Here is a 13,822-nt window from a genome sequence, read left to right on the forward strand (position 1 = left end):
TACAGCACACAGCTATCACCAAGAATGGTTCCATCACCCCCAACAGTTCCCTTGTACTTCTTTACGGCCAGTCTCTGCTCCCACCTCTGGCCCTAGGCAACCGCTAATCTGACCTAATGCTCTGCCTTTCCTAAAATTTTCATATAAATGGTATCATACAATATACAGTCCTTTGTTTGTGGTTTCTTTCACTTGGCATAACGTTTGTGAGGTTTACCCATGTTGTACCATGTATCAGTAGCATGAATTAGTGCTTCATTCTTTTTCATGGCTAAATAAAACTCCACTGTATGAACACAACACATTTTGCTTATCTGTTCACCAGCTGATGAACCGGATTGTTTCCAGTTTTCGTCTATTACAAATAATGCTGCTATGGACATTTGTTTGGTTTTCGAATGGGCACAATTTTTATGACCTTATTGGTGTAGAATTCACATACAATAAACTGCACATATTTGAAATGTATAATTTGATGAATTTTGAAGTATGTATACACCCATGAAACTATTGTGCATAATCAAGATAATGAATCTGTAATCACCCCCGATGTTTCATTGTGCCCCTCCCTTTAGAATCCTTTTCTCCCTACTCCCCTAAGCCATCCAATGATCTGCAACCAATGATCTGCTCTGTCATGATCAATTAGTTTGCATTTTGTAGAATTTCACCTAAATGGAATCAGACAGTATTGGTACTTGCAGGGAGGAGGGGGGGGGGGGGCCAGCTTTTTTCATGCAGAATAATTACTTTGAGATTCATACATGCTGTTTGTATAGATCAATAGTCCATTCCTTTTCATTACTGAGGAGCATTCCATCATATGGTTGTGCCAATTTGCTTATCCATTCATCTGCCGATGGACATTTACACACAATTTCCAGTTTTTGACAATCACAGATAAAGCTGTTATGAACACTGTATTTAAGTTTTTGTCTAGATATATGCTGTTACTTCTGAAGGCCTAGCTGGGGATGGACCTGCTGAACTTTTTAACAAACTGTTTTCCAACAATGGCTATACCATTTTATATTCCTACCAGCAATGTGTGAGCTTCCTGGGGTTTTTTTACATCCTTGCCAACACATGGACTGTCAGTCTTTTTAATTTTAGCCATTAGAGTGGGTGTATAGCAATATCTTATTATGGGTCTAATTTGCACTTCCCTAATGATTAATGATGTTGAAAATTTTTTCATGTGTGCATGTACCATTCATGTACCTTCTCTGGTGAAATATATATCCAAATCTTTTGTACATTTTAAAATTATGATTAAATTATGATCAAATTATGATTAAATTATGATTAAGTTATTAATTAAGCTTATGATTGCGTTTTAAGAAAGTTCTTTATGTATTTTCGAGATACAAATCCGTTATCAGACATCTGTTTTGTAAATATTTTCTCTCGGTTTGTGGTTTGACTTTTCATTTTAACAGTGGTGTCTTCTGAAAAGCAAAACTTTAATTTTTATGAAGTCCAGTTTATCCTTTTTTCTTTCTATACTTCACGCTTTTTATGTCTTATTTACTAAGTCTTTATCTAACCCAAGACATGAAAACTTTCTGCTATGTTTTCTTCTTTACATTTCCTATGATGCACCTTAAGTTCATTTTTGTGTATGCTGTAAGGTAAAGATCAGGGCAATTTTCGTTTACATGGATATCCAACTGCGGCAGAACTATTTGCTGAAAAGACTATGCCATCCCTACTGAATCACATCAGCACCTCTGTTGAAAAGTAGTTGGGAGGGTGCCTGGGTGGCTCAGTCAGCTAAGCTTCCGGACTCTTGATTTCAGCTCAGGTCAGATCGCAACGTCATGAGATTGAGCCCCGCATCAGGCTCCATGCTCAGCAGGGAGTCTGCTTGAAGATTCTCTCCCTTTGCCCCTCCCCGACTCGCTCAGGCACTCTCTGTCTCTCTCAAATAAATAATTAAACCTTAAAAAAAAGGTGGGGGGGAGAAAAAGGAAAGTAGTGGACCACACAGGATATGGATCTGTTTCGGATATTCCATTCTACTGACCTCTATGTCCATCCCTATGCAAACACTATGCTGTCTTTATTACTGTAGCTTTACATTAAGTTTTAAAACCAACTTCTTTTTTAAAGTATAAGACCCCCAACTTCTTTTTTAAAGTTATTTTGATTATCCTAGATTCTCTGCATTTCCATATGAATTTCAGACTCTGTTTTTTCTATAAATACTTTTCAAAAAAATCCTTTCTGAAATTTTGACAACTCTGTTGAATCTATAGATTAATTTGGGGGAAACTGCCACATTGACTATATTGTCTTCCAACCAATAAACATGGGTATTAAACATAAGACCAATGTTCATATGCTAGGGAAATACAGCTATCCCTGGTCACTAAATTCTGTGAAAGACAACTAATAATGATATTCCTACTTATTTGGGTATTTTTTTTTAAAGATTTTATTTATTTATTTGACAGAGAGGGAGACAGTGAGAGAGGGAACACAAGTAGGGGGAGTGGGAGAGGGAGAAGCAGGCTTCCTGCGGAGCAGGGAGCCCAATGCGGGGCTCGATCCCAGGACCCTGGGATCATGACCTGAGCCGAAGGCAGACACTTAACGACTGAGCCACCCAGGCGCCCCTTGGGTATTTTTTTTTAAGATTTTATTTATTTATTTATTTATTTGAGAGAAAGAGAGAGAGATATAGCATGAGACGGGAGAGGGTCAGAGGGAGAAGCAGGCTATCTGACGAGCCGGGAGCCCAATGTGGGACTCGATCCCAGGACTCCGGGATCATGACCCGAGCTGAAGGCAGTTGCTTAACCAACAGATCCACCCAGGCGCCCCTTATTTGGGTATTCTTACTATCCTTCTCTTAGTAAACTTCTCTCATTAAATTTATTCCTATGTATTTTGGTCTTTTTGATGCTATTACGAATGGATCTGTCTATTCTTGACATTTCATATAAGTGGAACTCTCTTCTTTCACTTGGCATAATGTTAAAATTCATCCACATTATGGCATGTGTCAGTACACCCTTCCTTTTTACTGCCAAATATATTCCACTGTATGGATACCCCGTATTTTATTTTTATTTTTTTAAAGATTTTATTTATTTATTTGACAGAGAGAGAGACACAGCAAGAGAGGGAACACAAGCAGGGGGAGTGGGAGAGGGAGAAGCAGGCTTCCCGCGGAGCAGGGAGCCCGATATGGGGCTCGATCCCAGGACCCTGGGATCACGACCTGAGCTGAAGGCAGACGCTTAACGACTGAGCCACCTAGGCACCCCAATATACCCCACATTTCAGTCATCCATTCATCGGCTGATAGACATCAGTTTTCCAAGGGGTGATGGTTCTTTTAGTAATTTGCTTGCATTTAAACTGCAGAATCTGTCTCTTCCAAGAATGGAGCCCGTTATCTTTACTTACTTTTAATTTTTTTTAAGTAATCTCTACACCCAACCTGGGGCTCAAACTCACAACCCTGAGATCAACAGTCACATACTCCATCGACTGTGCCAGCCATGCGCCCCCACTTAGTTTTTAAAATTCGTATTTTTGTCCTCTGGTCTGGTTCCCTATGGGTTACCTCTGTGTCTGCATAGGGTACTGGTCAGCCATAGTGATGTGGGCAGAGGCTGTGCTCGAATACTTTGTACCTGTAAGGCGTCCACCCTCCACTGAGGAAGTTGCATGTGGTGGTAAAAGCAGTCAGAGTCGTCCCCAGCTCTCAAGGAACTCCCTAGACTTTCGCTTTTTGCTGGGTTCTCTTGAGTATCGATCCCCTAGGCATGCAAAGTTAGCGGCCGGCCACAACTGTGTGGAGAGCTGATGTCAGCCCTTCTATGGCTCTCTCTCATTTCTGGGATCTCCCTGCTAAATCCTGGATGGTGGCCCCGAACCAGGACTGCAACGTTGAGGCAGCAAAGCTGTAGGTTTTCCCCATCCATTATGAATCGAGTATGCCACTTTCAGCCAGCAAAACTGTGGGTTTTTACCGCCAACCCCCACCAAATTGCATCTATCACTTCTGGTAAAAAGTACAAGCTGGTAAAACTGCAGTTCTCACAGAGTGAGATAAGAGGTGGGAGAGGGGCCCAGGCAAGAAGGCCACAAACTCCCACTCTCATTACCCAAGGTTCCAGCATATTTATTGTCTGCCTCCCCAGTCTATTTCCAGTACCCAGAAATGACTGCTTTTGTCAATCCTGTCCAATTTTATAGTTTTTTACTGACCCATCCTCTTCACATCATCATTAATGGGAGTGACCTTGGCCATCCATTTTTAACTTCTCAACCTCCCATAACATAATCTCTTAAAAAAATAAAGTAGGACTATAATTTCACTTCAAGTACCAAATACAGAACTGCTCTCTCCAAGTCTGACATAAAATTTATCATCATAGCCCGAATATTTTTCCATTAGGAGCTCTTCCACACAGTGCCAGCAAACTAACATTATATTAAAAGTACCAAAAGAGTCAGATGTTCAGTAATTTTGATGTTCCTAGGGAATTAACTGAATGACTACTTGCATCTCAGCTGTGGCCCTTAACCACAAAAACTCTACAATGGCCCAAAGACAACGGGTTCTGTGATGTTATTAACAAAGCTTGACTTAGGCAAAAAGGAAATTCTTGCAGATTCCATTAGTATTATTATATAAATATTCTCAATCCAGATTTTGTAATCCAATTTTTTTCCCATTATTCCAAATACCGTCACAAAACCCTCAAGCCTAACTTGCCTTTAGCGCTGGGACATCGTATTTATAGAATGCTTTGTAGTTGACAAAGCTTTTTCATCTCCTATCTCACGTGATCCTCATGAAAACCTCACGTAGTAGGTAGAGCAAATATCATCCCCATCTTATACCTGTCAGAACTGAAATACACAAGGATTAAGTGTTCTACATAAATCAGATCTAAGATCCAGTTACTCTGGCAACGTATCGTCTTGTGACCTTGTACATGTCTTTGCTTTCATTTCTTCCAACATTTTGGTAACTTCCTTAAAGGTAAGGAGGAGAGATTACCCCAAACGATAGCTTTCTCAACACTTTTGGTTGAGAATAGGCTTAACATTTATTTCCTTAAAAATTGTAATTATAGCAATGTGAATGCACTCCCTGAGCAAGAAAAAATGAAGCCAAATTTTGTAACAACTACACAAAAGCAACCTTCAACGTAATGCCAACCTCCCCACACATGCACAACATATACACACGCACACTCTACGGAACACCATTCTCGGAAACCCTCCTGGGAGGGAAACACTAAACCTACCCACACACACATACACAAGGAGGTGGTCTTAAGTGTCACAAACCTGGTGGGTCATTTCAGAAGAGTATCTTGAAATCTCTCTTAATATACACATTGGGAGAAATGTGGTAATTTTTCTCATTGAGAAAATGAAAACCAAACACTGCCTGAACCCTCTTGTCTCCGCGGTTCCTCAGGAGAGGGTCTACGCTCACCCTCTTTGGGGCATCGACTCCAACTCTCCCTTGAACCTGTTTGATTTGGGCTTTTGTCTCCACCACTTCACTAAAACCTCTTGTCGAGCTCACTAATAACTTCCTCGTTGCTAAATCCAATGATCAATTTTTAACTTACATATTACCTAACCCATTAGCAGCATCTGACAAGGCTGGTTATCCTTGCTTCTCAAAACGCTTTCTCCTCTTGGTGATTAGAATATCCCAATGTCTACCTTCTTGTCTGTTCCTCAGGCTCTTGTGTTGAGACTCCAGTTGTTGCAGTGGTCCCTGGCTCAGGTCCTAGACCTCTCCCTCCTTCTTTCCTTTTTTTTTAAATTACTGAAACCGAAGTACAAAGATGCAGCTTCTAGACTTGGCTCTGCTGTGACACGGGCCTGTGACCTTGTGCCAGTCATTTCATCTCCCTGAACTTCATTTTATTAATCTCTAGAGTAGAGGAGGCAGGCTGAGAGGTTCTCCAAGGTAAATTCCAGCCCTCAGACTCAACAGCCCTATTTAAAAAGTACTAATTTCCAAAGAACTGATTTGATTATTAGGTAACATTTCTCAAAGTTATCATGTTTCCCCTACTAGCTTTGATTTATTGTTTTCTATTCTTATCGAAGTCAAACATCTATGGAGTGTGTAGACTCAAACACTCAGCAAGGCTTATGAAAAATGGCAGCCCACCATCCTCACATTTGTCCCCCTTCAGGGGTGCTTTTAAAAAAAACTTTGAACCTGCAGAGAAGTTGAAAGTATTCGGGTATTCATGTCTGAATAGTCCTCGTCTAAAGGCCTACGGCTGACATTTTAACATACTCCTGGTTTCTTCTCTACTTCCTTTGTGCCAGACCATCCAAAAGGGGGAGAGAGATGCAGGACACTTCACTCCTGAATACTTCAGTGTGCAGCTTCCAGGGATAAGAGCATCTCCCACGTAGCTACAGCATCACTGCCACACAGGAGAAAACAGACGCTAATTCAACAACGCGGGTCCAATGGGCCTCTCTGAGCATGGATGGTGCTCCTGAATTACTCTCCGCTCCCTCTCCTCTTTTCCAACTGTTCTCACTCCCTTGGTGGCCTCAACTCTTCTTAGGGCTTTAAAATAATGGTAATTGCTTATGATTTCAAATTTGCCTCTTCAGCCCTGACCTCTCACTGAACTCCAGATTCTGCCTACTTGACCTTTCTACTTAGATGTCTAAGGAGGCATCTCAAACTTAATGTGTCCCAGACTGAGCAGCCCCCTCCCCGTCAATCTGTTCGTCCATTCTTCAGCTGTTCAAGCTGCAAACAGCGTCATCCTTGACACGTCTCTTTCTCTCATTCCACATCCAGTTCCACAGTAACGGGTGACTAGAATTCCCTCCCTTCTCATCACTTCCCTCATTTATGGGATCAGGCATCACCATCTCCCATGTGGGTCACTGTAGTAGCCCCGGGGCTCTTGGCTTCCGCCCGTGCAAATGCTCCCACCCTCACCCCAGAGGAGTCCAGTCAAAACAGCTTCCACAGAAAGATCCGGTCACTTCTCTTCTCAAAACCCACTCAAAACCCACTCAAAGCCAAAAGTCCTTGCAAATGCTCACCTGCTGTGCCCATGTGTTACCTTTCATCTCCTCTCCCCCTCACTCACTCCACTCCAAACCATCACCACACCTCCTTCTACCACTCGAACAAGCCAAGCACACTCCGTGTTTCTACTCCCTGTTCCCCCAGACCTCTACAAGGTCTCTCTCTCACCTTCCTCAGTGAGGCTTTCCTTGAACACCCTACATTGTTTCCAAATCGCTTATGGCTTTCTAATAGACTGTATTTTTTATCTTATTTATTTGTTTTTAGTCTGTCTGTTTTTAGTCTCCACTAGAATATTAACTCCATGAAAGCTGAACATTTTATTTTTTTTTTTTAAGAAGGGCAACGGGAGTTACAACCACGCCCAGCATGGAGCCCAGTGCGGGGCTTGAACTCATGATGCCGAGATCGAGACCTGAGCTGAAATCGGGTCGGACACTGTAATGAATGAGCTACCCAGGCGCCCCAGGATATTTTATTTTGTTCCCTACGGTATGGCCAGTGCCTAGAATACTGTCTGGCACATGGCAGGTACTAGGGAATATCTGATCAATCAAGGAAGCCTATCCTTAAAATAATACAGATTTATATTAAATGATCCATACACACACCAGAAGGTTCAAGCCTACAGAATGCTGAGTAATGGATAACTAAGAATGTTGACTACTTCTGCCCATTGGAAATATAATGTAATCCACAAGTAATTTAGAATTTCCCCAGCAGTCACATAAAAATGTGAAAGAAAACAAGTGAAATTTTTTAAGTGATTTATTTAACCTAATATATCCAAAATATTGTCATTTCAACATGTGATTCATACAAAAATTATTAATAAAATATTTTAGAGGGTTTTTTTTTTCCCACACTAAGTCTTTGAATGTGGTGTGTACTTTATGCACAACACACCCCAGGGCGCTAGCCACATTTCGAATGTCAGCAGCTACTCGTGGCCAGTGGCCGCCATGTGGAACAGCACAGATACAGACCAAATTTAAATAACCCCAACATAGAAACATCTGTGTATTTATTAATTGTTTTTAACTTTGTATTTCAAAACAAGACCTGGTACAGCCTCATGGTTTCCTACTTTTGTTAAAATAGTTTCAATTGTTATTACAAGAGGAGTAATAGCTTTCATTCTGAGAAACAATTTATATCAAGATTACTGGCTCAACTCTTTAAATTTCATTCAGGGGACGCGTGGGTGGCTCAGTCGGTTAAGCGGCTGCCTTCAGCTCAGGTCATGATCCTGGGGTCCTGGGATCAAGTCCCGCATCGGGCTCCTTGCTCAACAGGGAGCCTGCTTCTCCCTCTGCCTCTGCCTGCCACACCCCCTGCTCCTGCTCTCTCTCTGATAAATAAATAAATAAATAAATAAATAAATAAATAAATAAATCTTTTTAAAAATTTCATTCAGATGTTTTGATTAGAAAGCTTGTATGCCCTTCTTTCTTAGTCTCCTCAATTAAAAAAGAGAGTTAAATCCAGAGAGAGTCTGTGTTCTTATCTATATTAGCAGGAAAAAAAAAATCATTATTTTCAAATAGAAAGAACTATTAAAATTCTACTTCCACAAAACAAACCAGTATTTATTATCAAGTTAGCCAAAATACATTCTATGTTAAAAGAGAATTTCAGTACAGATACGGTCGTATTTTTAAAATTCAAAAGCTGCCTTACCAATAATTTTGCATTTCATAACATAAAAGTAAAACAAAGCACTAGGGAGAATGCTTTTAAATTTTTAATATACACATTTAGATCTTCACTATGTTTCTTACAAGCTCAAGTATTATGCGTGGAAAATGTTTTCACAAACCTTTTTTATCATCAGGGGATTAATTTCTTCTGGAATCCCATTACTTACAAATATTCACTTGTTGGAATTACAGTAATTGCCATCATTCAACAACAAAATTTAAAGGATCCAATTAAAATGTGTAATACTTTAAACCTTTAAAGTTCAAAATTTTACTTTTTTCTTAAGCAGTTAAACACAACAGCAGCATCTCTACTTACTCAGATGTTACAGGGGCTTATTGAGCATCTCCCCTAAACTGGCAGCTTTGAGCTTAAATCGTCATCAAGCAAGTCAGAGAAACTCCAGAAGGCAAAATATCTTCTAATCTTCAAAAGCATTAATAAAATGCCTGGGTGAGAAAAAAAAAATGGGAGTTACAACCAAGAGAGAATTTCTCTCAAGTGTAATGTCTAGATAGGCAGTAACTTCTGTTTCTTCTTTTCTTTCCCTTCTACGTGAGGGCTCAGAACATGTTAATTCACCGCCCTGGGGGTGTGGGTGAGCTGAGCTGGGCTGGCAATACTTGGTATTACAACCGCCCTCTGTTTTCGGAACTCTCTTTGGGGAGAAGCCCAACTTAGTTTAATAATACATGCATCCTGCACTATCACCTGATCACCTTTTACCGGTCTGATCCTTCAACCGGTAGAGATCCTCATTCCCTAACCATACAAAGGAACACACTTTTGAAGGTGAAAAGAGGAACTTTGGAAATATTTATTTATTAGCTAGTAAACGGTCTTTATTATATTGATTTATATTCTAAAAAATAAAAATAATGTATGTCCACTACATTAAAACAAAAACTAAAGGTTTGTTTACATTACATGAATGCTTAAAATATCGTAAGCAGATTAATTACTCTTGGTACATATTGTTGTCCGTCAATCTGTTTTCCTAAGAGATTCCGCCTGTAATACTCTATCACTTGTACTGTTGTCTGGGAAAAAAGGCTGACATGGTCTGATTATTTTTAATTTTTCACAAAGTTGCCAAAGTCTTTTTCAAAGTCTCATTTTATGTTAAATAATCTGAAATCACTGACGTCATCTGAACTCTTCTGTATTGACGTTATTTTCAACAAGAAATGCCCTTTTCACAGCTGCTGAGAAACCTGGCGAGCTCAAAGCGAAGTCTGCTAAATAGAGGATATTCTCAATTCTACCTTTTTCATACCAAAATTGTTAAGTACTTCAGTCTAAAGATTTTACAGATAGTATCTTTTTTTGCCTACACTGGTGCTCCTTCTTCCACACTCACCGCCTCCAATCCACTCACCAGGACACGCACTCCCACACACAGTTTTCTTCCCCAGTGCAAGTCCCATCACGTCACTTCCCAACTTACCAACTTCCCAATGGCTTCCCATTGCTCCTTGAATGCAATCCAAAACCTTAACAGGGCCTCCAAAGCTCAGGGAGACCTGGTCCCTCCCTGCCTCTCAAACTCTCAAACACAGCAGGTCCTCCCCTGCCCCAGAGCCTCTGTGAGCTCCGTTCTGCTCTTCTCAGTCGTCTGAGAGACTCCTAATGCTCCAAATCCAAGTAACCCCATGGTTTCCTCTCTCCCAAAAAGTACTCTATACTTTTCCTACAGAGCATTCATCAAAATCTGTACTGACTTGTGTGCTTTTAGAAAGCCTATCTCCACCAGATGGTAAAAACTTCATGAGAGTGTAGACATCACTCTTGTCTGATTCACTTCTTAATCATCTTTTTACACCCAGCACCTGGCACGGTCCTTGCCACCTTGTGAACCTTTAGTAAATATTTGGTGAACGAATGAATGAAAGACTGAGAAGGAGAAAGTAAGGAGACAAAGGGCAATCTAGTTATTTCAGTCAGTTTATGATTTATGACCAAAACATCTCACAATCCTAAATCCAACTACATCATCAATGGTCCCCTCTACACAGGATGATTCTCATAAGCATACAGTCTGTACTTCCTCCCAACCTGAAAGAAAGGGAGAGAGAAAAAGACCTCTCTCTTGACCCCACATTCCCGTGAACTCCCCATTTCTCTAATCCAATTTTATAGGAATACTCAAAGGGCTGACTATCTGCTGTCTCCAATTCTTTCCTCCCATCTTCACCTGAACCCATTCCATTCAGGCTTTTGTCCCCACTGCTGTGCTGAAACTGCCCTTGTTAAAGCGACCAATGACCTCCATCCTGAACTAGGCAAGGTCTTGGTATCTACCCAACCATCCTGAACTAGCCAGGTACTGAGACAGGCACTTAAAATGAATTATTCTTTTAAACTGTTTGTCACAACCACTCCCTGAGGCAGGTGGCATTGTTATCTCCAGAGAGAGCCTAACTGAATTCATTCAAGGCCACTTGGGGAAAAAAAAAAAAGCCAGAAGAGACAATTTTTACTAAATCTAATAGTCAATTTTCATCTTAACTGGACCTCGTCTTACCAAACCTGTCTGGTATTTAACAGAGCTGATCACTCCCCTCTTTCTTTAAATACTTTCTTTGCTTGGTTTCTAGGACACCAGACTCTTCCTGACTCTCCTCCTCCTTCACTGGCCATTCCTTCTTAGACTTCTCATTATGCCAACCTCTTAAGTTAGAGTGACCCAGGGCCTTCGGTTCTCAAACTTCTTCTCTATCTCTACTCCCTCCTCTTGCTCATCTCAACGGGTCTCACACCGCTTTAAATACCACCAGGAGGAAGAGCCTGAACCTCTTCCCTTAACTCAAGGCTCATATTTTCAGCTCCCTACTTGACATCTCCTCTTGGATGTCTAATAGACATTTCCCACTTAACACCACCCCACGCCAAACTCCTGATATTCCACCCCACTAAGACTGATGCTCCTACAGGATTCCCCATCTCAGTAAATGGTAATTCAATCGTCCAAGTCATCCCTGACTTTTCGCCTTCCCTCGCACCACCTATCCAATCCATCAGCAAATCCTGTTGGCTCAACCTTAAAAATATATCTAAAATTCTAACTACTTCTCCCTACTTCCACCACCACAACTGCTATCTGAGGCTCCTTCGCCTCCATCTGGATTACTGCAATAGCCTCCCAACTGATTTTTCCCTTGCTTCACTGCACAGTTTTCAAAACAAAAGGCCAGATTCATCTTGATTTATTTTTTCAGACTCATATTGATAAAAAATCAGATCATGTCACTTATCTGCTCAAAACCCACCAAAAGTTTCCTTTCTCAGAGTAAAAGTCACCATAGCTGCCTTCAAGATCCCTAACTACCCCAAGTAACCTCTCTTGCTTCATCATTGCCACTCTCTTCCTCGTTCACCCCTCTCGTCCTACTGCCTTCTTTGCTGCTCCTTGAGGATGTGAACACACTCATGCCAGGGTCTTTACAGTAGACTGCTGTTCCTCTCTCCAGAATGTGCTTTTTCAGAGACATTTGCATGGCACTCTTGCTCACCCACAGCAGACCCTTCCTCCAAGTATCAACCCGTCAGGAGGGCCTTCCCTGGCCACTCTATTTCATGTAACACCCCATCACCACCATTACAACTTTCTATCCAGCTACCTTGATTTACTTGTATTTGTTTATATCCATTCATTCCTTAATATCAGCCCCACTGGATACCTTCCCCCACTCCTCTCTTTTTTCTCTTCCCCTTGTAGACTTTAAGTTTCTTAAGGGAAAGAAATTTTTGTTTTGTTCAATACTGTATCCCTCCAGTGGCAAGAAAATGCCTTGTCACCAATATATATTTACTGAATAAATAGTTGAAAATAAGATTATGCATAGGCAATCTAACTAAATCTCCAGACCCTACTATTCTTAACAGAAAGCTCTTAGAGAACATGGACCATGCAGTTACAATCAAATTTTGCAGAGTAACTTGCACACACAGTCTTCATATCATTTCATCACTGATCATATTTTTCACTGAAATTTTAGTTTTCCCACGTTATGAACACATTATGTTTATGTGTTACCAACTTTAAGAGTTAAGTAGAACATTACAAATACGACATTTGGGTCTCAGTTATCAATACCAAATTCCCTCAACTTACACTGCAACTATCCAACTGCGAATTCCTTTGGGAAAGTATGCGTTTATTTACTAATGTCTTGCTTATGGGCATCGTCTTGATGGGAGTTCCTCTTGAGCTCCCACTGTTATGTTATTTGCCACAGTATCTGTAAGGAGACCTCATAGCTTCGCAGATGCCTAAACTGGGTGACAGGAAGAACGGTGACGGAGAGGCTAGCTGTGGCTGCTTTCTTTCACAAGGTAGTTCTTTAAACTTCTCTGGTATAGCTACTAATTGCTTTAACACTTCCAAAGGCATTTCTCAGCCTACAGCCAAATGATTTCAAGGCTCTTTTCATGAGTAAGCCATCTTCCAAGAGTCTCCTGACTCTCACTGGCTGCATCAGCCTGCGCACATTTCCATCTCTAATCCCCAGACTCCAAGTCTCTACTTTGTGGAGTTCCTAGTGGACACTGTATAAAGAGTATTTTATCAATGCAGTGTTTTTATGTGCTGAACTAAATTTCACAAAGCTGGAGCAGGTTGGATTCTGATACTATTACTCCACTCTTGAACACTGTTCGACCTTGTCTCATATCACCAAGAAATTCAAAATATGCATGATTTCCTGAATCACCATCAACCTATAATTTAATGAGGAAACTATACACTTTCAATATGTTATTACTGCTTTTCTTAAGTGTCAACGTGAAACAACACTGCTAAAGTCAGGATAGAGCTCAACATGCCTAAAAATATGTATCTATACCAATCTAGTCTAAAAACAATTTTAGGAGAACTGCAATATTTGGCCATCACTAATAATACGAGAGAATGAAGAACTAATACTTATTAAGTACCTACTGTATGCCAGGCATTTTATCCACATTATCACAAGTAATCCCTATAATGGCCTCGTATAGGAGGTATACAGCACCAGACTTCAAAACCGCTCAAGGAGCCTCCCTAAATCCCAGTACCGCATCCTCCTACCTACC

At 40.7% G+C, this 13,822-nt stretch overlaps 1 protein-coding gene across 1 annotated transcript in view; it reads right to left on the reverse strand.

Annotated features, from left to right (window-relative positions):
* LOC144379599 (uncharacterized) overlaps positions 1-13,822 on the reverse strand; it is a 215,937-nt gene that overhangs the window by 159,362 nt on the left and 42,753 nt on the right. The window contains exon 4 of the mRNA XM_078059574.1: positions 9,068-9,198. The gene's annotated coding sequence lies outside the window, so the exon portion shown is untranslated. The remainder of the gene's footprint in view (positions 1-9,067; positions 9,199-13,822) is intronic.

This window comes from Halichoerus grypus, chromosome 12 (assembly GCF_964656455.1).
Source record: "Halichoerus grypus chromosome 12, mHalGry1.hap1.1, whole genome shotgun sequence".
In the NCBI taxonomy this organism is placed as follows: Eukaryota; Metazoa; Chordata; class Mammalia; order Carnivora; family Phocidae; genus Halichoerus; species Halichoerus grypus.